Genomic DNA, 26,940 nt, shown 5'->3' on the forward strand with positions numbered 1-26,940 from the left:
AATACCTGCAGAAATAGGAAATTTTTTTGTGTGATTTTGCTGTATGAATGTTTTTTACAGTTTTTCAGCTCAATAATTAAGGAGGTATTGATACAAGGCTTTGCCAAAAATCCATCTGTCACCTACAATTCCAGCCCTGTCACTGGCATTCCCTACCCCACAATATGACTGGGCCACCATGAAAGCAGCCACATCATTGTCAAATTCACTGAAACTACTGCATAGCAATTTACTTGAGTATGGCTGCTGTTGTGGTCTTCAGTTTGGTTTAAGCACTGCGTCAATACCTTCTCTTCATAGCACTTGGAGGTCGCGATCTGCGACTGTTTTTACAAATGGCAAGAGAACTTTTCCTCTAGTTGCTTGTTTTTCAGTGAAAGATGCAAATATTTTAGAATGTAGTGCCTTATGTACATCTGTTAGAATAGCCACAAGGTCTGAAAGTTATTTTCAAATGATTGAGCTCTTCTACAGAGTATTGAAATTCACAGATTCTTCCAACCTGGTCCACCAATGTCTTACATACTCCTCTTCCTCCATGGATTGTTTCCAGTATTTGGAGATGAAACATTAGGCAGCAAAACGTGCCTTATAACCAAAATCTAATGAACATATAATTAAATTAACCAAAGATGTAATGTTGCACTCTCAGGTAAGACTGATCTTGAATGCAAAGCCAAAGTGGAAATTAAATGTACGCTGCAACATTCATCTCACTTTTTGTTATTGAAATTATTCACAGTGCCATAGGGAGAACTGAGTTTATGTGTTTTATAGAGTCAGATACACGCTGTGGCACAGGGTGCTGTCCATTATTCTCCTGACTATGATGTCCAGGAATGGTAGTCTTCCTTCTTCTTTGGTCTCCATAGTGAATTTGATTTTGTGGCGTGTGGAGTTCAGATGTACAAAGAAGTCAAGAAGTTTGTCTCTTCCATGAGGCCAGATGACAAGTGTGTTATCCACATAACAGAAGAAGAAGAAGAAGAAGAAGAAGAAGAAGATTGATTTCCATTTTGATGACATCAGGGCCTCTTCCTCGAAGTGCACCGTAAACATATTCACAATCTCTGGTCAGAGTGGGCTGCCTATTGTGACTCCATCTGTTTGCGGGAGGGGGGTGTGCCACGAGCCAGTGAAGTGGGAAAGTTGACCAAGTAATATGCGTGACGTGTCATACCTCGACCGATATTGAGAACAGAATAAAAAATTCAGAGGCATTACTTTTCTGCACTCCCATGCATATTCTGTATGCGAGAAAAGCTTATGGAGCAGGTTTCTCATTCAGAAATTCTATTTCAGTGTTGGTTGTTTACACGAAGACTGTGTTAAGCATAATGGAAGAAGGAGAAATGTTTATAAGCATTCCAGATTTGGCAGTGGCAGGCTCATGGTCTGCTGAGACTCTGGTTTATTGTTTCACTATATTGCTGCTTGCATTGCTCAGAATCTCATTTTGTGCGAACATAAAATTGGTAGGTTCAGGAGGGCCATGCTAAATGCCTTGCAGGGCCTCAGTAGTGCCACCCAACTAGCACAAGTTTTCGCTCATGCATACGTGATCCTGCAGTGAAGTTGTGTACATTTAGTCAGGAAGTGGGCTTGTATACAGTGAGACAAGTATCCACACAGACAATGTGATGGCATCTGGAGCAGTACAGACTGTCAAGCCCTTAATGCAGCTCTAGAGAGAGGTGAACTGACAGCGGTGCAACTGACAACAATGCCAGACACAGGAATGGCACTGTGTCATCGTATCAGATGAGTCTCGGTTCTGCAACATCGTCACAATTGATGTACTCGTGTGTGGAGGCTCTGATGCCAACAGACCTGGCCAGATTGTACCTGTCATTCTCATGCGGGTCCAGCATGTGATGTGATGGTATGGGGTGCAACTGGATACATGTCACAACCTCTGGTTCACATAGCCAGTAATTTGGACAGCAGCCATTGCATTTGTGTTTTGTTAAGGCCTATCGCTGTGCCCTATTCTCAAGGCTCCGTGATGTTATCTTTTAACAAGATAATGCAAGACTACACATCACCTGAGCTGTACTGAGCTACCTCGATACAGAGAGTGTTCCACTGTTGCCGTATCCAGCATTTTCTTCAAATCTGTCACCTGTGTAGAACGTCTGTTCACTGGATGCCTAGAGATGGCTATGCCACCAGTCGCCAGCAACCAGGTGCCAGCCACTACAGTTGATGAACTCTGACATATGACATACAGTTGAGTAGCATGAAATGATGTACCCATGGCTGTAATCCAACCTCGATTTGATATCCAGTGTGATGAGAGCTGTTCTGCTGTTCCAGTTTCAATACTGAAATTCATATATTATTTTTATGCTATCCTAACCAGATTGGACTGTGGTGTCATACAGCATAAAATATCTTACAACATGTTGAATCAGTGATGAGAAGTGTAGAACAGCCAGCAGGGGAAAGATGTTGGCAATGAGACAGCTTTTATGTAGAACAGCAGTACAGTGTTTCACAGTGCATAATGCTTCCGCTGATTGAGAACAAAATGTGTGGTTTGCTTTCATCCATTTTCACAAACATAGCCTTGAAAAATAATGTTGTCATTACTGTGCATTTCACTCTGAGGCATATTGCACTCTGAGAATGTTCATCGAATTCAGTTACTTTGTATTATATTTCAGTAACAGTGACATAATAGCAAATTGGACTGTATGAGTTTTTATGGATTTTTTTTTTCCAGAGACACCCTACCATTTCTTCAGATTTATTTAATTTGGGTATAAATCCTTTCCAGCATATATGCTGTACACAAAATGTTGAACATAAAATGTAGCTATCTGCTGATTTAACATCTTGCTGAGTATACCAGTACAATGTTTTGTTGTAACAAATAGTTCAATGTATTTTACACACTTATAAACTTATTTATACAGTTATAGTAATTTATACCATTACATTAATGTTGTACCTTAATGTTCTGGAAGACGATATTATAAGGAGCCTCATACTTTTCCTGGATGATAGAGTTGTCTATAATGAATTATTGCCTGAAAAAAATCTGCACAAATTTGAGTCAGATCATAACATTTCAAATTGGTCCAAAGATAGGCAACTGAGTTTAAGTTTTCAGAAATGTAAATTGGAGCACACCACAAAACAAATAAAAGACAGTATTGTATGACCACATTATCAAATAATCACAGTTTTAATTGGTCAACTCATACAAATATCTGGATGAAATGAAATGGTGACATAGACTCACTTGTAGGCAAAGCAGAATGCAGACTTCAATTCATTGGTAAGATACTGGAAATTGTAATCAGTCTATAGAGGACATTGCTTACAAAATACTTGTGTGGCCCATTCTAGAATATTGCTTAAGTATGACCCATAACAAATAAGGCTAATGGCAGACATTGAATGTATACAAAATAGTGTAGCATGATTGATCATAGATTTATTTGATGCATGGGAGAGCATCAAGAAGCTACTACAAATTGGAAATGCCAGACAAGTGAAGATAGATGCCAAATATATGACAAAACCCAACTTATGAAATTTCAGGAACCTGTATTAAGTGAGGTATTTAGGGATTATACAATAACCGCATATGTATCACTCCTATAGGGACCATGAAGGCAAGATTAATTACAGCATGCACAGAACCATTTAAAGAATCATTCTTCCCACACTCCACATGAGCATTGAATGGGGAAAAACCATAATGTGTGGTACAACAATGTACTTTGTCGTACAACCCACAGTGGTTTATACAGTGTGCATGGAGACATGGAATCAGTTGACAGTAGATGGGTAATGGTTCATATTGATTCCCATTTCCCTGTTGCAGTAGGTGATCTCATGCCTCTAATTATTTTTTCATTGCTATCTTAACTTGCATTCTTCAATTCAGTTTATTAACCCTTCTTATCTCTTTGTATTAGGGCAAATGTACAGTTAACTTTTAAGGAATTTGTATTTTCAATTTATCAGCTGGAGGTTTGTTTCATATGCAGCAGCAATGTTACAAATTATTTGTTTCAGTTTCTTTAGAATAATTTGCTGTTTCACAGGTGCCTTGAAGAAAATAAAAGATCTCGAAAGTGTCTTAATGACAACGATGGCCTCATGTTGACAAGACAGCTGGTTGCCTTGCAGAGGGCAGGGCTTGACGGTCTGAACATCAGCTTAGACACCCTGCAGTCCCAACGCTACAACCAGATCACGAGGAGGAAAGGCTGGGAGCGTGTCTTGGCTGGCATAGATCTAGCCTTGCAACTTGAATACGACCCTGTGAAGGTATTACTAGTGCAGCTGTCATCGCATGCAGACTTTCATAAGCAAAAGATATAAATCTGTTGTTAAGAATATCAATACAAGAATCACCATTTTAAAGCAGTACGCCCTCACCCTCGCCCCCATCACCGTTCCCACCCTCACCCCTGTCTCCACACTGCAGCTGTAAGTGAAGGAAGGTATATTAAGACAGAAGAAATAAATTTTAGCTGACGATGCTAACAGTTTCATAGTTTATACAACATAAAAAAGTATGCCTTGCAAGTTTACCAATTAAATATCTGATATTTTCCTCCCAAGAGAGTCTTATGAGACTCAAGATCTTTACAGTTTCTCTTTTTTTCTTTTGTGTCTTTAGTTTAAAATAAGTTTCCTCTATTGTGGTGTTGTTTTGAAAAAATACTCGATTGTTTGGAAAAATTATTCTTAATTCTGTAGTCACACTTTTGTTGTGTCTAAGTACTACTGGTTTCAGTAGCAAGTACCAGCATCAGTTCATCTTATTATCAAAAATTTCTTTGCAGAATAAAAGCTGACCACTGTGGCCAAGCAGTTCTAGGCACTTCAGTCCGGAACCGTGCTGCTGCTACGGTCGCGGGTTCGAATCCTGTCTCAGGCAGGGATGTCCTTAGGTTAGTTAGGTTTAAGTAGTTCTAAGTCTGGGGGACTGATGACCTCAGACGTTAAGTCCCATACTGCTTAGAGCCATTTGAACCATTTTGCAAAATAAAAAGCTTCTGTACAACTGCAAACTAGACATACCATTTTCAGGGTGCAGTTCACATCTATTGAAAGCACAGCAGTGACCTTTACTTTTAGTAGATAAGACACCTACTGGGGTAAGTGACTTGATGACTGCACACAAGAAGTTGTCATTTATTCCATATGTAGCTACCATGCAGACTCATATTTTGTATTAGTTTGTCCTTACTCTTCCAAAAGGTTAAACCTTGTCTCTGCAGCCACAGCTTCCTCTCTTCAGCAGTTGTCTTCATCTCCATGTGTGAAGAAAATCCCATTCATTGATCATATTGTTTAAGTAGGATGTTCTCAGTCATCCCCTTGTTTTCTTACCTACGATCTTGCCTTCAGAAATGTTTTTTAAAAGATTATCATCTCCAGTTAAGTGTCCAGTGTATTTTGCTTTGCCCTGGCCTATAACTTTCAGTGGTTCTTTCTTCTCTCCTATTTCCTTTAATTTTTCTGTCAATGCAGCTAGTTCTTGTACTTCTCCTCCAGAACCACATTTCAGCAGGTTTGAGGTGAGCTTCCTTTGGCTTTTCTAATGTACAGATTTTGCATCTGTGTGTCAGAACACTCCACACAAAGGTCTTTACAAATATTTTCTTAATGTGGAAGCTGATATGTTTATTCAGTTGCAGCTTCTTCTTATTTTGGAAGGAACTCTTCACCTGTGCTTTTCTTTTCTTGAATGCCTTGAAATATTGATAGTTTTCTTGCAAAATGCTACTGAGATAGTGAATTTCAGTTCCTTTCTTGAGTTGCTCATTGCCTGTTCTTGTGTCAGTCCTACCTCCACCTCCTTTCTTGTCTGTAGCCATAACTTTTGTCTTCTTTGTATTCATTTTTAGCTTTAGTTTTACCACTTCTTGATTTAAGGCCTGAAACATTTTATTTAGTTCCTACTCTGATTTACTATTGTGATGTTGTCAATCTGCAGTGTATATGCATGCAATTAAGTTTCCATATCGACATCATACTCCAAAAACCACTTAACTGTGTGTGGCAGGAGGTACGTCTCATGCCACCAACTGATCCCCTCTGCCTTGTTCCACTTGTGAACAGTGCTTGGGAAGAATGACTGTCAGTACGCTTCTGTATTATCTCTTAACTTCTCAAATTTTCTTCTTGTGATCATTTCGTGAATTGTATATGAGAGAAACTATTATGTTGTCAGACTCTTCTCGGAAACTACTCTCTCGAAATTTGGGTAGTAAATCTTTCCGTGATGCACAACTGCTCTCTTATGGCATCTACCACTGGAGTTGCTGAGCATATCTGTAATGATGTCACAGCGACTAAATGATCCTGTGACAAAACACTCCGCACTTCATTGGATCTTCTTTCTCTCTTCTGTCAGTCCTACTGGGTAAGGACACAGAGGTAATTTACATTCACTTAAGATTCTTCCTGTGAATCTTAGTCTGGCATCTGCTTTTCTATTGCTGTTTTATGTGGTCATTCCTCTTTAAGGTTGCTCTGGATAGTTACTTCTAGATATTTTATGGTAGATTCTGTTTCCAGCAATTTGTCATTAATAGTGTAGTTGTACAGTATTGGATTTCTTTTCCTGTGTGTGTGTGTGTGTGTGTGTGTGTGTGTGTGTGTGTGTGTGTGATATGTTACATTTATTTATGTGCAGGGTCAACTGCCAGAGCCTGCATCATTCACCAATCCTCTGCAGGTCATTGTGCAAATTGATACTGTCTTCTGTTGTTGCTACTTTCTGATGGACAAGTGTAGTACCTGTGAACAATATTAAGGAGCCTCTGACACTTTCTACTGGATCATTTATATACATTGTAAATGTAATGGTCCTATCGCATTTCCTTGGAGTATTCCAGAAATTACCTTTTCATTCTTGTCATCTTTTCTTTGTTGTTGTTATTACTTCCTTGATGAACATATTAAGGAAGTAAGGTGATAGAAGGCACCCGTCTCTCACTGCCCTTCTGGTTTTCCTTCTTTCATATCCGGTTCAGTACTCTGAGTTTTGTATATACTCAAAATTAATCATCTGGCCTTCCACTTTGGACATTACTTTAAGGAATGACGATATAATGGTAATCTGTTTATTAAACAATATTTTAACGATACACTATGCTTTCTGATCATATAGTGGCTTGATGATGGAATTTGATACTGAAATTAGTAATCATTAGACAAAATAAAAGTGAAGCTATAATAAAAGAAAGTAATATTTTGGATCATGTCAGTTGTTGTTCCAAACAACAGCACGTCAGGAATAGGTTCAAATGGCTCTGAGCACTATGCGTCTTAACTTCTGAGGTCATCAGTCGCCTAGAACTTAGAACTAATTAAACCTAACTAACCTAAGGACATCACACACATCCATGCCCGAGGCAGGATTCGAACCTGTGAACGTAGCGGTCATTCGGTTCCAGACTGTAGCGCCTAGAACCGCACGGCCACTCCGGCTGTCCAGGAATAGGTACTAAATTATTTGTCCGCTGATGACCTCACAGCTTAGAGCACTAAAACACAAATGTTAATTGTTTGTTATGTGCCCTGGTAGAGTTTACAACTGTTTACAGTTCACGATTGGCTGTTGGAGATTGGGCGTTAATCACATAGTGTATTTAGTGCACAGTGCAGAAAAAGGCAGTGTCCAGAAAAGTAAACAAGTGTAAAGGCAATAGTTTCATGACAGGATGTTGTGTCACCATACTTGGAAGACAATTATAGCCAAAGACAGAAATTTAAAAGAAACTGGCTCATTTGAGCTGCGGAGACCTAGTCGAGGATTCTCAGTAGATAATTGTTAGCACAGTAGAATTTACAAAGAGACAATGTCAGTTCGTGTGAGGGAATGCTGATTGGTAAGTACCTATCACCTTTCTCATAAAACTCACAATTTGAAGAATACACATCAAGGAAAAGGTAGAAGTCCAAGAGTGTCAAATATAGACAATAATATGGATCATCCAACAGTTTTGCAAAATCCCCAGTTGTACTTACTTTACTTACTTACTTACTTACTTACTAACTTACTCAGATTTGCTGTGTACCATACAAGGAATTGGTTTCCACTAGTTCACTCGATCAGCTGCCAAGTTCTCACCTTCCTCCAAGTTTGTGTCCATGCATTGAAGATTCATTGCAAAAGTTCCAAGTGTTAAAAGGTCTTCCTGTACATCTGTATCTGTCCATTGATTTCCACAACAGTGTTGATTTTGGGATTCTTCCACCTTACATGTGTAGAACATAACCTGCAATCTTCAGTCTTCTTTCAACAATAATTTTGTGCAGGCTGTCTAGACGTCGTATTCTCAGCACTTCATCGTTTGTAACTTGGTTGGGTTAACATCTTCAGAATTCATCTCTAGCTTTGTTGGTGAAAAATATGGAGACTGTGTGCTGATTGTACTGACATTTCCCAAGTCTCACACATATAAACGATAAAGGAGTACAGGCAAAGATTTGTTGACATATTACAGACCTAATTGCCATATGGACTGATTTTCCAGTTCTGCTGGTGATTTCTGCATCTGTGACCTCATTATTACATATAAAGCTACCGAGATATGGAAATCTGTCAACATCTTGTAGTATCTTCTATTGCACTGTAATCGGGGAAGAGACGAGTAATTTCCACTTACTTTGCACATTCTGTTTGCCTTATCTCTATTAATTTTCAGCCCTACACAATAGGGCATTTAATGAGAAAGCAGATAAAAATTAACTTGATGCCTTCCAAGGAGACGGTCTCTACTAAGTCTCTACTCCTTCAAGTCTGACTATGTAAGTGTAGACCAGACATGGTTTAAATTCAGAGAAATAGTATCAACATCAATTAAGAGATATATACCAAATAAATTGGAAGGATACCAAATAAATTAAAAGGCTGGTGCACAAAATATGTCAAAACTCAGCTGCAGAAGCAATGAAAAAAAGCATGTCAAAGTTTAAAAGAATGCAAAATCTCCAAGATTAGCGATGTTTTACTGAAGCTCGAAACTTAGGGTGGGTTTCAGTGCAAGATGTGTTTAATAGTTCCCATAGTGAAACTTCGTTTTGAAATCTGGAAGAAAATCCAAAGAGGCTCTGGTTGCATGTGTAGTACACCAATGGCAAGACACAACCAATACCTTCACTGCGCAATAGCTGTGGTAATGTTACTGATGACAGTGCTACTAAAGCAGGGTTACTAAACACGGATTTCTGAAATTTCTTCACCAAAGACAACAAAGTAAATATTGCAGTATTCAAATCAAGAACAACTGCAACTGTGAGTAACTTAGTAGTAGCTCTCTTCAGTGTCATAAAGCAGTTATGTTTCTTTCAGAGAATGCTGATACAATAGCTGCATTAGAAATCATATATAGCCACTCATTTGATAAAGATCCATACCTAGAGACTGAAAAGTTGCTCAGGTCACACCAATGCTCAAGAAAGAAAAGAGGAGTAATCTACTAAATAACAGACTCATATCACTAATGTTGATTTGCATTAGGATTTTGGAACATATATTGTGTTTGAATATTATGAATTATCTCAAAGATAATGATTCATTGATAAATAGCCAAGATAGATTCAGAAATATCGACCTTTTAAAACACAGCTAGCTCTTTAGTCACACAAAGTAATAAGTGCTGTCGACTGAGGGTCCCAAATTGATTCCATATTTGTAGATTTCCAGAAGACTTTTTGAAACAGTTCCTCACAAGCATTTTCTAATCATATTGTGTGTCTAGGGAGTATTGTCTCAGTTGTGCAACTGGATGTGTGGTTTCCTGTCAGAAAAATTGATGGAAAATCGTCAAGTAAAACAGAAGTGATATCTGACATTCCTCAAGGAAGTGTTACAGACCACCTGCTGTTGCCGATCTACATTAACAATTTAAGAGAGAATTTGAGCAGTCCTCTTAGATGATGCTATCATTTACAGTCTTGCAAATCATTTACTGTCTTGTAAAGTGATCAGATGATCAAAATGAACTGCAAAATGATTTAGGCTACCTATCCATATGATGCAAAAAGTGGTAACTGACCTTAAATAATAAAAATTGTTATGTCATCCGCTTGAGTAGTAAAAGGCATCTACTAAATTTTGGTTACATGATAATTCACGCAGATCTAAAGGCTGTGATGTCTACTGAATACTTAGGAATTACATTTACAAATAACTTAAATTGGAATGCTCACATAGATAATGCGGTGGGAAAGCAAACAAAAGACTGTGATTTAATAGTAAAACATTTAGAAGATTAGGATTACTAAAGAGACTATCTACAACTATACTTGTCTGTCCTCTTTTGGAGTATTCTGCATGGTGTGGGATCCTTACCAGATAGGACTGACAGAGGACATTATTCAAAAGTTCAAAGAAGGGCAGCTCATTTTGTTTTATTGGGAAACAGGAAAGTGCATGCCACAGATATCGCATGTGTATTGGGGTGGCAGTCATTAAAGCAAAAGCATTTTGCTGGAGCAGGTTCTTAAAATTTCAATCATCAACTTTCTCCTCCGAATGTGAAAATATTTTGTTAGAGCCCTCCTACATAGGGGAAAATGATCATTGTAATAAAATAAGAGGAATCAGAGCTTGTACGGAAATATTGAAGTGTTTGGTTTTCCTCAAATGCTGTAGGGGGGTGGAATGGTAGATAAATAGGTTGAGGGTGGTTCTCTGAACCCTCTGCCAGCATTTAATTGTGAATTACAGACTAGTCATGCAGATATAGATAGTGTATATAGGCTTTCAATATTGTGCACTGATTCTCTAATTTTATACATTGGTCAAATACTTTCGTGGCGCTTTGGAGTGACCCCTTTAAAATAACACTTTACCAGTCTTCTTAATATGTATTTTGGTAACCAGGTTACCAACAATACTCTCTTATTACTCCCCAGTTTTGGGTTATATTAATGAACAAGATCGCCGCAGTGTTCCATAACAATTACGGGCTGAAGTTTGCTGCTGATGGAACCAATATGATTTTCTGTGTTTCTGAGCATACAGGTTGTGTACGCTGTTTGGAGTCTGGTGTATGCTGAATCAAATGTTTTTATTGTTGTGATCTTCCATCTGAAGATTGGTTTCATGGAGTTGCCCATGCTAGCTTATCCTGTGTGAACCTCTTCACCTCTGCGTAACTACTGCAGTGTACAATAACTTGAACTTGCTTACTGCAGTCAGTTTTTGGTCACCTACAGTTGTTACCCCCATTATATTCACAGATGACCACATATTGTGGAAATTGCATATTGTAATGTAGGATGCAATAATAACGTACGGAAAGTTTCTGTTGAAAATTACGAATTGTTTAGGAATAAAGGAGATGGCTCACCAAAGGCAGAAGCACTGTCTCATCGATAGGCACAAGAACAAAAGGTATGTAGAATGAGATTTTCACCGTGCAGTGGAGTGTGCACTGATATGAAACTTCCTGGCAGATTAAAACTGTGTGCCGGACCAAGAGTCAAACTTGGGACCTTTGCCTTTTGTGGGCAAGTGCTCTACCATCTGGGCTATCCATGCACGACTCACGACCCATCCTCACAGCTTTACTTCCACCAGTACCTCGCCTTCTACCTTCCAAACTAAAAGCTTCCAGAATGCACTTTCTTTTTCTAGCTGTAGGGAAAACATGCGCGCGCGCACACACACACACACACACACACACACACACACACACACACACACTCACATGCGCATGCATGTCTCCTTATGCTGTGGTCGCTCAACTGCCAGCTCTTTACTGGCCCACGGTGAGTGTTCTGGAGTGAGGTGGGGCTTTAGAGTAGGGTAGGATGGGGTGGGTTGAGGCAATGTGAGAGATGGAGAGAGATGGGAGGGGTTTGGAGGGAAGCATTTAGTGGCTCGTGGGAGAGTGGGGAGCCATCTGTGGGCTAGCTAGGGGTGCAGGTAGAGGGGTCAGGCGACAGACAGCTGGGCACTCATAGACTAGGGTGTGACGTGAGATAACAGCACACAACTAGCTGATTTGGGTGGGGGCGAGAGGGGGGGGGGGGGGGGAGCGGCGTGTGTGTGTGTGTGGGGGGGGGGGGGGGCAGGGGGGCTGGAGTTAACTTGGATTTAGGCCAGGAAGCAAAGGATGTGCTGTAAGTATGGCTACGAAAGTTGTGATGTATCGTGCTACTAGTACGTGTCAGTGTGAGTGCACCGAGAGTGGTGTTGCCGTACATGCATCTTTAAATTGGTCACCGACTGATCATTGCAGGCTGGCTGCTGGATTCCGTCTCTGGGAGCCAAGCGTGCGGCACGGTCCCTGCCGTGCCATCTGCTGATGACTCGCACATATATAAGTGTGGAACAGTGCTGACTGACTCTCTGTGTGATTCTAGTTTGTAATGTGCACATCAGTGTTCTGTGTCTTGTTGAGTCCTTAGAGGCATATTGTTTGGAGGTTATTATTAAAGCCATATTTGTGCGACTTGGATCACACTTCAGTATTTATTTATTTATTTAATTATTTATTTATTTATTTCTTGTTCCATAGATCCAGTTAGTGAGTCAATCACAAGGATATAGAACGTGTCAAATTGTACAGGTTTCAATTTAAACTTACAATAAATACAAGGGCAATTCAATGGCAAATTGTACATAGTTTAAGTAAGACATACTATAAATACAGTAACAGATACACTGTCAGCTAGACAACATAACAACCGTTTGACAGAAAAAGGAGTTTCAAATAAAGGTTAAAGATAAGAGCACAAAGTTAAATCAGATATTAGGCCTACAAGAGTAAATACATGTACAGCCAATCTGTTGTTGCAAAAAGTGTGCTAATGCCCAAATGCACAATAAAATCAATTGAACTACTTCTAGACACAATAAGTTTAGTGATGGTATACATTTTCTTTCAGGTATTCATCCACAGTATAATAAGATTTCTCTGTCAGGTAATCTTTGAGAACTAGTTTAAATTTTGATATGTAGTGGTAGAGCATTGAACAACTTAATGCTGGAGTAGTAAACTCCTTTTTGTACCAGAGTGAGACGTTTCATTTCTAAATGTAGATTGTTTTTGTTTCTGGTGTTATAACCATGGAATTTACTGTCTTGGTAGATGGAATAATTTTTGCACACAAAGGTCAGCAAGGAAAAAATAAACTGTGAGGCAGTTGTTAGGATACCTATCTTCTGAAACAAGTGCCTGCAAGAGTGTCTTTGATGGACCCCACACATTATTCTGATTGCTTTTCTTTGGATGGTGAAAACTTTTTTTGCAAGTGGTTGGTTCCCCCAGAATATGATAGCATATGACATCAATGAGTGGAAGTTGCCAAAGTAGGCAACCTTAATAGAGTCAACTTCAGCCACTGAAGAAATTACCCGTAATGAAAATGTTGCCGAGCTAAGTTTTTTACATAGATGAAGAATGTGAACTGACCAATTACATTTACTGTCTATGTAAGCACCCAGGAATTTTGTGTCTTCAACTTTCTGTATTGGTTGATCTCTACATTTTATGTCAATTTCATCGGGATTACTATGTGATGTATGGAACCTCATATAATGAGTTTTATCTGCATTGAGTGAGAGACCATTTGAGGAGAACCAATTTAAGATATCATTAAAAACAGTATTTGTAGTTTTTTCAAGATCATCATCAGTCAAATCGTCAATTAGAATTGTGGTATCATCGGCAAACAGGGTAAATTTGCTGTTTGTCTCAGAACAAAGAGGAAGATCATTAATAAAGATGAGGAAAAGCAGTGGGCCCAAAACGGAGCCTTGAGGCACACCACACGTTATCGTGCCCCATTCAGACGAGGCAGGTTCTCCAGAAGAGCCATTTAGCATTACAGTCTGCTTCCAATCCTGTAGATATGATTGTAGCCACAAGCCAACAGTACCACCTAAACCATAGTATTCTGCCTTTTTCCAAAGAATTTGGTGGTTTACACAGTCAAAGGCTTTCATAAGATCGCAAAAAATACCCACTGGAGACATTTTTTTGTTAATGGCTTCCAGAACTTGGTTGCTGAAAGAGAATATTGCCTGTTCAGTACAAAGACCGGCACGAAAACCAAACTGATTTTTGCTTAAGATACTATGGTAGTTGAGATGGTCTACAATCCTCCTGTGCATGAGTTTTTCTAGAATTTTCGAGAAGGTAGTTAATAGGGATATTGGGCGATAGTTTGTAACAATGCTTTTATCCCCTTTTTTAAAGAGAGTAATCACTACAGCCAACTTAAGTCTGTCAGGGACAATCCCATCTTGTAGGGGTGCATTGTATATGTTGCATAAGACGGGACTAACAAATTTATAACAGTGTTTCAGTATTTTACTAGAAATATTGTCCACACCAGCAGAATTTTTATTTTTTAATGATCTAATTACTCTTATGACTTCGCTTACAGTAACTGGAGATAAGGATAACTGTGGGATTCTGTTGCTAATAGCTTTCTGTAGGAGGGACAATGATTCTTCCATGGAACCATTACAGCCTGTCTTCTCTGCTACTCTCAAAAAGTGGTTATTAAATATTTCTGCAACCAACTCAGGTTTCTTAATGATACTGTCCCCTGTTTTAATCTCTACCTGAGACATGTTCCCTGTTGTCCTGCCAGTTTCCCTCTTTATTACATTCCATATAGTTTTAATTTTATTTTCTGAGCTTTCAATTTCTGATTTTATGCACATATTTTTAGATTTATTTATAACCTTCTTGAGAATGCTACAGTAAAGTTTGTAGTGTTGTCGTTTCTTTGGATCATTACAAGTCCTGAGAGAACTTTATAACATCCTCTTTGTTCTACAAGAAGTTATCCCTGTAGTGATCCAAGACTTCTTGGCATTGTCTATATGACTATTTCTAACTACTTTTTTGGGAAAGATGGACTCAAATACAGACATGAATTCATTTAAAAATGAATTGTACTTTTTGTTTACATCTGTTTCCCTATAAACTCGGCTCCAGTCTATCTATTTTAGGCTATCATTGAATTTTTAAGGCCCTGTTCATTTATTATCCTAAAAGATTTCCAAGAATGCTCGGAACTGTTGCACACACTGATGTAATTGAGCCTAAGCAATTGACCACCATGATCAGAAAGGCCAAGGATTGGATGTACAGTGATCTCATTCCATCTAGACTTATCTATAAATATATTATCTATCAGACTTTTACTGTTAACAGTAACCCGAGTTGGTGAATCTACTATTGCCATCAGATTATAAGACTCCATTAAATGTACTAAATCAGCTTTACTATTGCTCTCATTTAGGAAATCAACATTAAAGTCACCAGAAATTATCAAGTTCTTGGACTTTGAGTACAGTATGGATAATGAAGAATCTAAGTGCTTAAGAAATACATTCAAATTCCCTGAGGGAGATCTATACAGTGCTAACACTACAGCCGTGAAGTCATTTACAGTAATCTCAACACCACATACTTCAATTTGTTGCTCTATACAATGGCTCTTTAAATCTAATGCATTGTAAGATATGTTGTTTTTTACATAAATTACCACTCCACATTCTTCCATGATGGTTCTTGAGTAATGCGCTGCCTGACACACAGTATTACTTGGTTAGTACATCACCACAAACATATGCACCGGGAATGTACATCCTTTGACAGTTTGCTACGTCTCTCTCTTCTAGGACTGACATGGTAGCTGCCTTGCATTTCTTAATGACTCTGACCTTGTCAACCACAAACCGAATCTTAGTACAGTCATGATTTCCCTGAAGAGATTACATGACAGCAGAGACTTGTAAAATTGTGTTACCCATTTCTCTAGCCAGTGAAGATTCATTCTATACCTTCAGATACAGTGTCATGTAGGAGTAGAACATCAAGAAATACGGAGCTCCTCTAACAGTAATGACAGTTTATCACCTCCCAACACTACATGTGCCAATGTTTCAGTGCATTTTTGAATATGTTTGTTAACAGATTCATCAACACAACAAAAATTTACGATCTCAGTAGCATCTTATTTCTTAACTCATACTTTACTATTCATCAGAATCTTCATTGCTGCTCTTTGATTCGTCAGAGCTCCCTGCTGTACTTTGTTTTATTTCATAGTTAGAATTAGTTGAAATACCACCTACCAAAGGAGAGGATGTACCGTATTTACTCAAATCTAAGCCGCACTTTTTTTCCGGTTTTTGTAATCCAAAAAACCACCTGCGGCTTAGATTCGAGTGCAAAGCAAGTGGAAGTTCTGAAAAATGTCGGTAGGTGCTGCCACAACTAACTTCTGTAGCGCTACACAGGCATGCTTCGTAGGCACAAAGATAAATACTGGCGCCAAAACCTCTGCGTCAGTAAATAAATAAAAAAAAAAGGTGGAAGACAATTTTCATACATTATCCAACGAAGTAAATACAAATTCCGTATTGTTCATCTTCGAATGTAGCAGAACTTCAATGTATTACGAAAATCCGACTGGCAAGACTGTTTGGGATTTTTGTCAATATGGCCAACTCTACATTCTGAATTTTTTCCTACCTGTGAGAAGAGATGGTTGCTAATAGGAACCTGATGAAATGTGAATCACATGCAGTATTCTCTTCATCATAAGAGTAATACGAATATAAACATTTTGCCACGTATTCTTTCGTGTTTGCTGCTATCTTATTTAAATCCTGTCTGCCTAATAAACTACGAAACTAGAGTGAGACAACAGCAAACGCGGAAGAATATACGTATCATGTCATGTTTATATTCGTATTATTCTTATGCCTAATAGTGATATAGTCAGAAATGAAGCACGGCAACTGACTAGATTTTTAAATCTAAGATGACTCTAATTTCTGTGCAGAATTTGATGTACTAAAGAAGCGGCCGCAAAGATTTTCAAATGGAGAAAAATTTTCGCCTAACTCTCGTTCAGAACATGTTCTATCATATGCAGTCTATTATTTGGTTCTTGTTGATCATTATCAAAGAAAGCAGCAGTGTAAGTAACAAGAAATAGTAGTCTCTTGCCATTGTTCTGCTAATGAGATGATTTCTCTCTCTCTCTCTCTTTTTTTTTTTTTTTTTTTTTAATTGTAGGCGGCGGTAGCGTGCACAAAAGCAAGCCATGCCGCGAGCGACGACAGTCCGCAAACACGCACTATCAGAATGCGACAAACAATGCATGACACAGTACAGTAATGCATTTTCAGCTTAGAGTGACATAAACGCCTATAACAAGGAAAACGGCACTTATCAGATCAAAGCAAAATAAGCAATCGATTCAAACCAGACGATGCATGTGAAAAAGGAAGGGTACCAGTATAAATACGGACGGAGCGCCTGACGCATAGCAAAGGCTACCTGGTAAAGCTTAACTGCTAAGCTTACGACTCGAACCAAACTACTGTAGCTGTATCGTCAATCATTCGACCTAAGTTGTGTCTCATATTACAATGGACCGACTTTGTTTCGATTTGGAGGTGCGGCCTGAAACTTTTCTCTCCCCTTGAACTTCGAGTCTCAAATTTCAGGTACAGCTTAGATTCAGGAATTTTTTTTTTCCTTCCTTTATTTCGAGTCTCATTTTTCAGGTTTGAGTGCGGCTTAGATTTGAGTAAATACGGTACATCCTCTCCTTTGGATTCAACTTCTTAAGTATTATCTTTCAAGTCAACACCTGCTAATCTGTGAGACCGAAATGATGAGCCATACTACTCTATTTCACTGTGCCTGTTTGTTTCATTTGTATAACATTTTATTCCATCATAGATGCTGCACTTACAGTTTCATATATGCATTGCAGCAGCAGACACAATAAAAGTAGCAATTCTGCCAAATTCTGTACTCTCTGAAATCGAATGTTTAATCCAAAGATGAAAGTGAACAAGTTTGATGCAGTATTGCTAATATTGTTTATTACTCATCTTGCTGAATGAAATGCATACCATGTCCTTTCTGAAAGGTTTACAGAATTAATGCACATACCAGTTTTCTAAAAACTTACATTGAGATTGTGCTCTCCTCCCTCTTGTACAAATTAGTAGAGCCCTTTGGATTACTCCACAATATGCCTCTTGGCAAGGTGGTAACGACAGTATTATCAAATGATAGATTGGCACTCACTGTATAGTGTAGATGTTGTGTTGCAGGCAGGGGGAAAAAAAAAAAATACACCACCTATTAAACACGTAAGCTTTTGGTGCAACCCCCCCCCCTTCCCACACACACACACACACACACACACACACACACACACACACACACACACACACACACACACATGCGCGCAAATGCAGATCACACATACATGACCACTGTCTCTGGCTGCTAGGGCCAGACTGGGAGCAACTACGCATCATGGGAGAAACAACGGTCGTGTGTGTGTGTGTGTGTGTGTGTCTGTGTCTGTGTCTGTGTGTGTGTGTGTGTGTGTGTGTGTGTGTGTGTGTGTGTGTGTGTGTGTGTGTGTTTTGTCCACTTTGGAAGAAGACTTTCTGATCGAAAGCTTATGTGTTTAGTAGTCTTTTTTGTTGTGCTTGTCTGTGACCTAACATCTCCTGTATACAATGAATAGCAATGTATCTTTTTTATAATATGGTCATTATTCCAGCCTAGATTTTCTATTGTTTGTTTCCTTTTAAGACCTTATAAAGACAGTTACTGACAATTTCTTTTTTCTTATTGGAGAAAAGTAAAACCATATGGGGGCCAGACGTAGATTGTAAATGAATATGGAATAGAGTATTTTTATTTTCCCTGTATGCAGTGTCAATAACGTCACCTCACACACTTAATTTCTGGCAGCACCTCCTTCTCAACACATGACTGTCCCCCACCACCTCACCATAGTCTTCAAGTTATATCCTATAGCACTTCTGGGTGGACAAATAGATGAAGGATGTAGTTTAAAACAGTATAACTAAACTTAAAAGTCAAACTGCCCTTTTATAGAGACTGCCATCATTATTTAAACATAATAAACAACATCAACACAGTCAAAAGAATTTTTTTTTCAAAAGAGCAGAAAATTGTAGTGAAATTCATGAAAGGATTGTTTTAAATTGTTATATCTTAAATCAATAAGTATGTCAGCATTTCCCAGGATTTTCTGGCTTAATTAAGACTAGGTCATGCCACCACAGTGGTCAGACAGTGGACTTGCCTTCGAGAGGACAACGGACCCGAGTCCCATCGGGCCATCAAAATTTGGGTTTTCCTTGATTTCCCTAAATGATTTAAGACAAATGCTGGGATGGTTCCTTTGAAAAAGATGACATTCGGCTGAGGAAGCTAATTTCTGTGGCACGTCTGATGACACAGTGCTGGTGGAAGCACGAGTATTTCAGAGCACACCATTCATTGCACATTGTTAAACATAGGGCTCTGCTGCAGACAATCCCCGTATGTTCCCATGTTGACAACACTGCTGAATTACAATTTCTGTGGCTCAGGAGCATTGAGATTGGGCAGTGAATCAATAGAAATGTGTCATCTGGTTGAATCATTCGTGTTTCACATTACACCTGCTTGACGGTTTTGTGCACATACACCGTCAACAGAGTGAATTGGTGCTTGAAAGGTGCACTTTGCTACAGACTTAGGCCAGTGGGAGCAATATTATGCTATGGAGGACATTCACCTGGTCTTCTGTGGGTCCTGTGGTAGTAACTGAAGGCTCCATAACAGCTTTGTTCTGTGTGAACATTATTGTGCACTGTCCACACACTGTCTCTAATGAAGGTGACATGTTTCAACAATATGACTTTCAGTGTCACGAGGCCAGAATCAAATTCACCCCTTCTGAATCTGATGGAATACATCTGTGATGCTATCAGATACCAGTTCTGCACCCAGAAACCACTGATCTCCAATTTATGGGAATTACATGACCTGTGCTTAGACATGCGGTGCTGCATAATGCTGGGAACATACCTCACATAATACTGGGAACATACCTGAAATTTGTTGAACTTGTCCCACACAAAATCACTGCTGTATTGTGTTCCAACAGTGGACAAACACATTATCAAACAGGAGGTCATAGTGTTTTGTCTCATCAGTTTATATATTCAATGCTTGAATGAAAGGTGTGCTCTTTTCCTTTTTTCTGCCATTGCATGTATGTGTAAAGCAGGATGTTCTACCATTTGGGCTTGTTTATATGAAGGCTGTCAGCGTTACCACCTGCACAGATACTAAATGCTCCTTTTGTGAAGACCTTTTATCTTGAGAACACTTTTAACTTTGTTTCACAAATGGCAGCACAGTTTCAAGAAAGCTTCTTAATTTAATGTAATAGTTAAAATAATACCTTCAGCAAAAGATGTGTGCGTTGGAGTGGGGAAAAAGATTGGAGATGTATGCAGTTTAATTTTTGTAAATTGTTAAGAAGGTTAACAGCTTGGCATGCTAAGATAAATTCAGACATTCTCTAAAAAAAGAGAAAAAGATTAATTTAACAGAATCAGTGAGGTATACAAATATAACAACAGACTTGTAGAACCATTATTTTGTAGGTTAGATTAGATTAGATTCAGCTTTTGTTCCAAGACCCAAAACATGAGATGATTCTCATGGGTGAGTAACATGCCAGAAAGTATAACATAAAAAATATAAAACATTTGAATACCCTGATCATTTGTCAGGAGATTGTCAAACTAGATGAATACAATACAAACTGGAACAGCTAATATTTTCAGAATTGATACGCTGTCAGACTCAAACATCGTTATGCACTATTAATAAATTTATCAAACAAAAAGTACATAATTTTGACTGTTATGACAAAGTGCTCTCAGAACTGAAATCTAACAGACATTCTTATTTAAGCTGGCCTAACAGCCACTGTTAAGATATTCATCTATAGGGTCTTTCAAACTCTGTTTAAACCATGCTTTATCTGATACCAAGTTTTTAATGGTGTCTTTCTTCCACAGATAAATTGTGTTGTAATGCGAGGTTTTAATGAAGATGAAGTGTGCAGTTTTGTGTAGTTAACAAAAGAGAGTAATGTTGACGTAAGATTTATCGAGTACATGCCTTTCAGCGGCAACAAATGGAATGATGGGAAGATGGTCTCATTTAGTGAAATGCTCCAAATAATTAGAAAGCAGTGGCCTAATTTCGATCCTCTTCCCAATGGGCCCAATGATACCTCAAAGGTACGTGCAGTATTACATATGAACATACATTGAAAATAATTTAATGTTTATGACTTACTACCAATCACAAGAATACTTCACATCTGCTGGTGGTATGAGAGATGGACTGGTTTAGTTACATATTTCTCATCCCATTCAGTAAGTCTGTCCTGGCCTGGGTTTCTCTGCAGCTTTTCTGCAACTCTCCCCATTTCCTAAACCTTGACAAGCCTTTTCTTTCTTCCCTTTTCCTTCCCCTTCATTGTTTCTGCCAGAAGAAGAAGCCACTGGCTCCGAAAGCTTGCACATTTCCATAACTTTAAGGGGAGTTAGAAGGGGAAAACATTCTTTTTCACTTTTTTGGGTTTTTATCTGATTATAAAATTTGCAATTTTCCAAATAAAATGATATGTATATTACTTATAAACTTGCGTGGGAAGTATTTTATTTTATTTTCTAAAATATAATCTACACTAGTTGAAAATGTTAAAATTTTTACATGCATTACTTCAAGACCTAATAAAATCGGTAATTTTTTATATACAGGGTAGACCATTGATCGTGACCAGGCCAAATTTCTCACGAAATAAGTGTCAAACGAAAAAACTACAAAGAACGAAATTTGTCTAGCTCGAAGGGGGAAACCAGCTGGCGCAATGGTTGGCCTGCTATAAGGCACTGCCATAGCTCAAACTGATATCAACTGTGTTTTTTAAAATAGGAACCCCATTTTTTATTACATATTCGTGTAATACGTAATATCTTAGAAGAAAGATTAAGAAAAGGCAAACCTACGTTTGTAGCATTTGTAGACTTAGAGAAAGCTTTTGACAATGTTGACTGGAATACTTTCTTTCAAATTCTAAAGGTGGCAGGGGTAAAATACAGGGAGCGAAAGGCTATTTACAATTTGTACAGAAACCAGATAGCAGTTATAAGAGTCGAGGGACATGAAAGGGAAGCAGTGGTTGGGAAGGGAGTAAGACAGGGTTGTAGCCTCTCCCCGATGTTGTTCAATCTGTATATTGAGCAAGCAGTAAAGGAAACAAAAGAAAAATTTGGAGTATGTATTAAAATTCATGGAGAAGAAATAAAAACTTTGAGGTTCGTCGATGGCATTGTAATTCTGTCAGAGACAGCAAAGGACTTGGAAGAGCAGTTGAATGGAATGGACAGTGTCTTGAAAGGAGGATATAAGATGAACATCAACAAAAGCAAAACAAGGATAATGGAATGTAGTCTAATTAAGTCGGGTGATGCTGAGGGAATTAGATTAGGAAATGAGGCACTTAAAGTAGTAAAGGAGTTTTGCTATTTGGGAGCAAAATAACTGATGATGGTCGAAGTAGAGAGGATATAAAATGTAGGCTGGCAATGGCAAGGAAAGCGTTTCTGAAGAAGAGAAATTTGTTAACATCCAGTATTGATTTAAGTGTCAGGAAGTCATTTCTGAAAGTATTCGTATGGAGTGTAGCCATGTATGGAAGTGAAACATGGACGATAAATAGTTTGGACAAGAAGAGAATAGAAGCTTTCGAAATGTGGTGCTACAGAAGAATGCAGAAGATTAGATGGGTAGATCACATAACTAATGAGGAAGTATTGAATAGGATTGGGGAGAAAAGAAGTTTGTGGCACAACTTGACCAGAAGAATGGATCGGTTGGTAGGACATGTTCTGAGGCATCAAGGGATCACCAATTTAGTATTGGAGGGCAGCGTGGAGGGTAAAAATCGTAGAGGGAGACCAAGAGATGAATACACTAAGCAGATTCAGAAGGATGTAGGTTGCAGTAGGTACGGGGAGATGAAAAAGCTTGCACAGGATAGAGTAGCATGGAGAGCTGCATCAAACCAGTCTCAGGACTGAAGACCACAACAACAACAACGTAAAGAAATATGAATGTTTTAGTTGGACCACTTTTTTCGCTTTGTGATAGATGGCGCTGTAATAGTCACAAACATATGTCTCATAATTTTAGACGAACAGTTGGTAACAGGTAGGTTTTTTAAATTAAAATACACAACGTAGGTACATTTGAACATTTTATTTCGGTTGTTCCAATGTGATACATGTACCTTTGTGAACTTATCATTTCTGAGAATGCATGTTGTTACGGCGTGATTACCTGTGAATACCACATTAATGCAATCAATGCTCAAAATGATGTCTGTCAACCTCAATGCCTTTGGCAATACGTGTAACAACATTCCTCTCAACAGTGAGTAGTTCGCCTTCCGTAATGTTCGCACATGCATTGACAATGCACTGACGCATGTTGTCAGGCATTGTCGGTGGATTACGATAGCAAATATCCTTCAACTTTCCCCACAGAAAGAAATCCGGGGACGTCAGATCCGGTGAACGTGCGGGCCATGGTATGGTGCTTTGACAACCAATCCACCTGTCATGAAATATGCTATTCAATACTGCTTCAACCGCACACAAACTATGTGCCGGACATTCATCATTTTGGAGGTACATCGCCATTCTGTCATGCAGTGAAACATCTAGTAGTAACATTGGTAGAACATTACGCAGGAAATCAGCATACATTGCACCATTTAAATTTCCATCAATAAAATGGGGGCCAATTATCCTTCCTCCCTTAATGCCACACCATACATTAACCTGCCAAGGTCGCTGCTGTTCCACTTGTCACTGCCATCGTAGCTTTTCCGTTGCCCAATAGTGAATATTATGGCAGTTTAGGTTACCGCTGTTGGTTAATGATGCTTCATCGCTAAATAGAACGCATGCAAAAAATCTTTCATTGTCCCGTAATTTCTCTTATGCCCAGTGGCAGAACTGTACATGACATCCAAAGTAATCGCCATGCAATTCCTGGTGCATAGAAATATGGTACGGGTGCAATCGATGTTGATGTAGCATTCTCAACACCGACGTTTTTGAGATTCCCAATTCTCGCGCAATTTGTCTGCTACTGATGTGTGGATTAGCTGCCCCAGCAGCTAAAACACCTACTAGGGCATCATCATCTTTTGTTGCAGGTCGTGGTTGATGTTTCACATGTGGCTGGACACTTCCTGTTTCCTTAAATAATGTAACTATCCAGCAAATGGTCCGGACACTTCGATGATGTCGTCCAGGATACCGAGCAGCATACATAGCACACGCCCCTTGGGCATTTTGATCACAACACGATATCGACCTTTTCCGCAATTGGTAAACGGTCCATTTTAACACGGGTAATGTATCACGAAGCAAATACCGTCCGCACTGGCGGAATGTTATGTGATACCACATACTTATATGTTTGTGACTATTACAGCAGCTGGCCGGAGTGGCCGAGCGGTGCTAGGTGCTAGAGTCTGGAAACGCGCGACCGCTATGGTCGCAGGTTCGAATCCTGCCTCGGGCATGGATGTGTGTGATGTCCTTAGGTTAGTTAGGTTTAAGTAGTTCTAAGTTCTAGGGGACTGATAACCTTAGAAGTTAAGTCCCATAGTGCTCAGAGCCATTTGAACCATTTTTGACTATTACAGCCCCATCTATCACAAAGCGAAAAAAGTGGTCCAGCTAAAACATTCATATTTCTTTACGTACTACATGAATATGTAATAAAAAATGGGGGTTCCTATTTTTAAAAAATGCAGTTGATATGAGTTTGACCTATGGCAGCGCTATCTAGCAGGCCAACCATAGCGCTATCTGGTTTCTCCCTTCAAGCTAGACGAATTTCGTTCTTTGTAGTTTTTTCATTTGATGCTTATTTCGTGAGATATTTGGCCCGGTCACTATCAATGGACCATCCTGTAGAAAGCTGTGGATTGCTGTGTTATAAAGGTTAAATTATGTGTTTGTATTGGTAGCACTGTCAAAAATAGTATCGTATCTTTTCATAGTATAAACATGCTTTGTATATCGAAGTGCTAACGTTTTTCCGAGGAAAAGTGACGAATAGACTGGTAAATCTCTCAAAAAGTATGACTCCAAAATGAAGTGTTTTTAAGAAATTTGGGTTTCATGGTAATAAATTTTTGAATAAAGAGAAACATTGTGTTCAGCATGTGGTGTGTGAAGTTACAGACAATGAAATACTGGCAAACTCATGAGTATCTAGCGAAACACCCATTAGTGCTTCGAATATTAAAATGAAACATAGTGATAACACAGTTATCTCAAAACAAAACTCATGTAAACGGTAGGTTAGGTTATATTCTGCTACATTTACACATCCTAACAGGGGTGTTATGTGAATGTGTGTGCTGTATGTATGTGGAGGGCCAGTTAGTTTACATGAAGACATTGAGGTATCAAATGGACTAGCCAGGAAACTTATCATTAATTCTGCCAGTTGTAAATTAACTCATTCATTTTGGAGTTCTGATAAGTGTAAAGATAATTATTTTAAAATAAATATTAGGTAGTTTTATGGATTGAGAGCTATTGGCAAAGGACACACTGCAGCAGAAACAATGTGTGTCGTGATGTATATGCCACGCCCACATTGTAAAATGGACAAGTATGCAGGATTTATTGGAGCTGCTGTGAGATCTGCTGCATGTGAGTCAATTAAGGGTGCTGCAAATGAAGCTGCTGAAATAAACGATGGTATGATTGACATATCAGTAGCTTTTGGGGCACTTGGTAGAAGCGCAGCTGCAGTTCTAAGAATTCTGTTGCTACAGTGACCAGTGTGGATACTGGAAAGCTAATAGATTTCCAGATTTTAACCAAACATTGTTATAAGTATAAATCAGGGAATGAAGAAGGGCATATCTGTGACAGAAATTATGAAGGACAGCTAGTCGTACGGAGGCCCGTGCAGCTGTTGAAATTTATAATCGATCTGTAAACTAAAGGGGAGTGTGTTACACTAAGTTCTTAAGTTATGCAGACTCAAATGCATATAACAGTGTAGTAGCCACTCAGCCTTATGGTAAGAAGCTTGTCACAGAAATGGAATGTGTTGGTCATGCCCAGAAGAGGATGGGTACCAGATTGAGGAAGTTGAAACAAAGTTTGAGAGACAAGACACTTTCAGGTGGTAAGACCATATGAAGCAGGCTGACAGACAACATGATTGATGAACTACAACAGTATTATGAGATTGCCATTAGAAATAATACTGAGGATTTGTTGAAAATGAAGCAGGCAGTATGGGCTACCTTCTTCCAGAGACTGTCAGCTGATGATAAACCAGTACACCATCTTTGCCCTCCTGGATCTGGTTCATGGTGCAATTACTGCAATGCCCAGTACTCAAACAGGTCATACAGCCATAAACATTCTATCCCAGCAGCAGTTGTGGATATCATAAAACCTGTTTACAGAGACCTGCCAATCCTGAATTATTGAAGAAGTGTCTGCATTGTCAGACTCAAAATCCCAATGAGTCGTTCAACAATCTTATAGTGTCAGTGTCATCGTAACTGCCGTCTGCGTCACATCTGCTGTGCAGCGAGCTACGCTAATTTAAGTATTAACTCTATTTTTCTTACTTGTCACTTCTTCTTCCGTGTGTTTTTGCTTTTAGGAAGCTTTAATTGTCGAGTGCTAGTAATAGTGTTCCATAGATTTTGTGTTTGTTTTGAATACAGTCAGAGAGAGTCCGTTTAGTCAGCCATAGTGCCAGTAGTGCTAGTGTTTGTTTTGAATACAGTCCAGAGACAGGTAGTGCTATTTTCATTGTTTTCTACAGGAAATGTCTAGTAACCACAGTTTAGTCAACTATCAGCCGCCTTTAGTGAATTAGCAGTCTAGTTATAAGTTGATTAACTCTCAACAGTAAATTGATTTCTTAGGATGGAGAGGATGTGAGACTGCTGTGTACGGACACAGGAGGAGCTGGCCACTGTTCGCGAACAGCTGAACGTGTTGATGGCCGCGGTTAGCCGTCT

General features: G+C 38.9%; 1 pseudogene; it reads left to right on the forward strand.

Moving 5' to 3' along the window:
* Positions 1-26,940, forward strand: part of LOC124787759 — a 44,532-nt pseudogene that overhangs the window by 1,670 nt on the left and 15,922 nt on the right.

The sequence above is a fragment of the Schistocerca piceifrons genome, chromosome 3 (assembly GCF_021461385.2).
Source record: "Schistocerca piceifrons isolate TAMUIC-IGC-003096 chromosome 3, iqSchPice1.1, whole genome shotgun sequence".
In the NCBI taxonomy this organism is placed as follows: Eukaryota; Metazoa; Arthropoda; class Insecta; order Orthoptera; family Acrididae; genus Schistocerca; species Schistocerca piceifrons.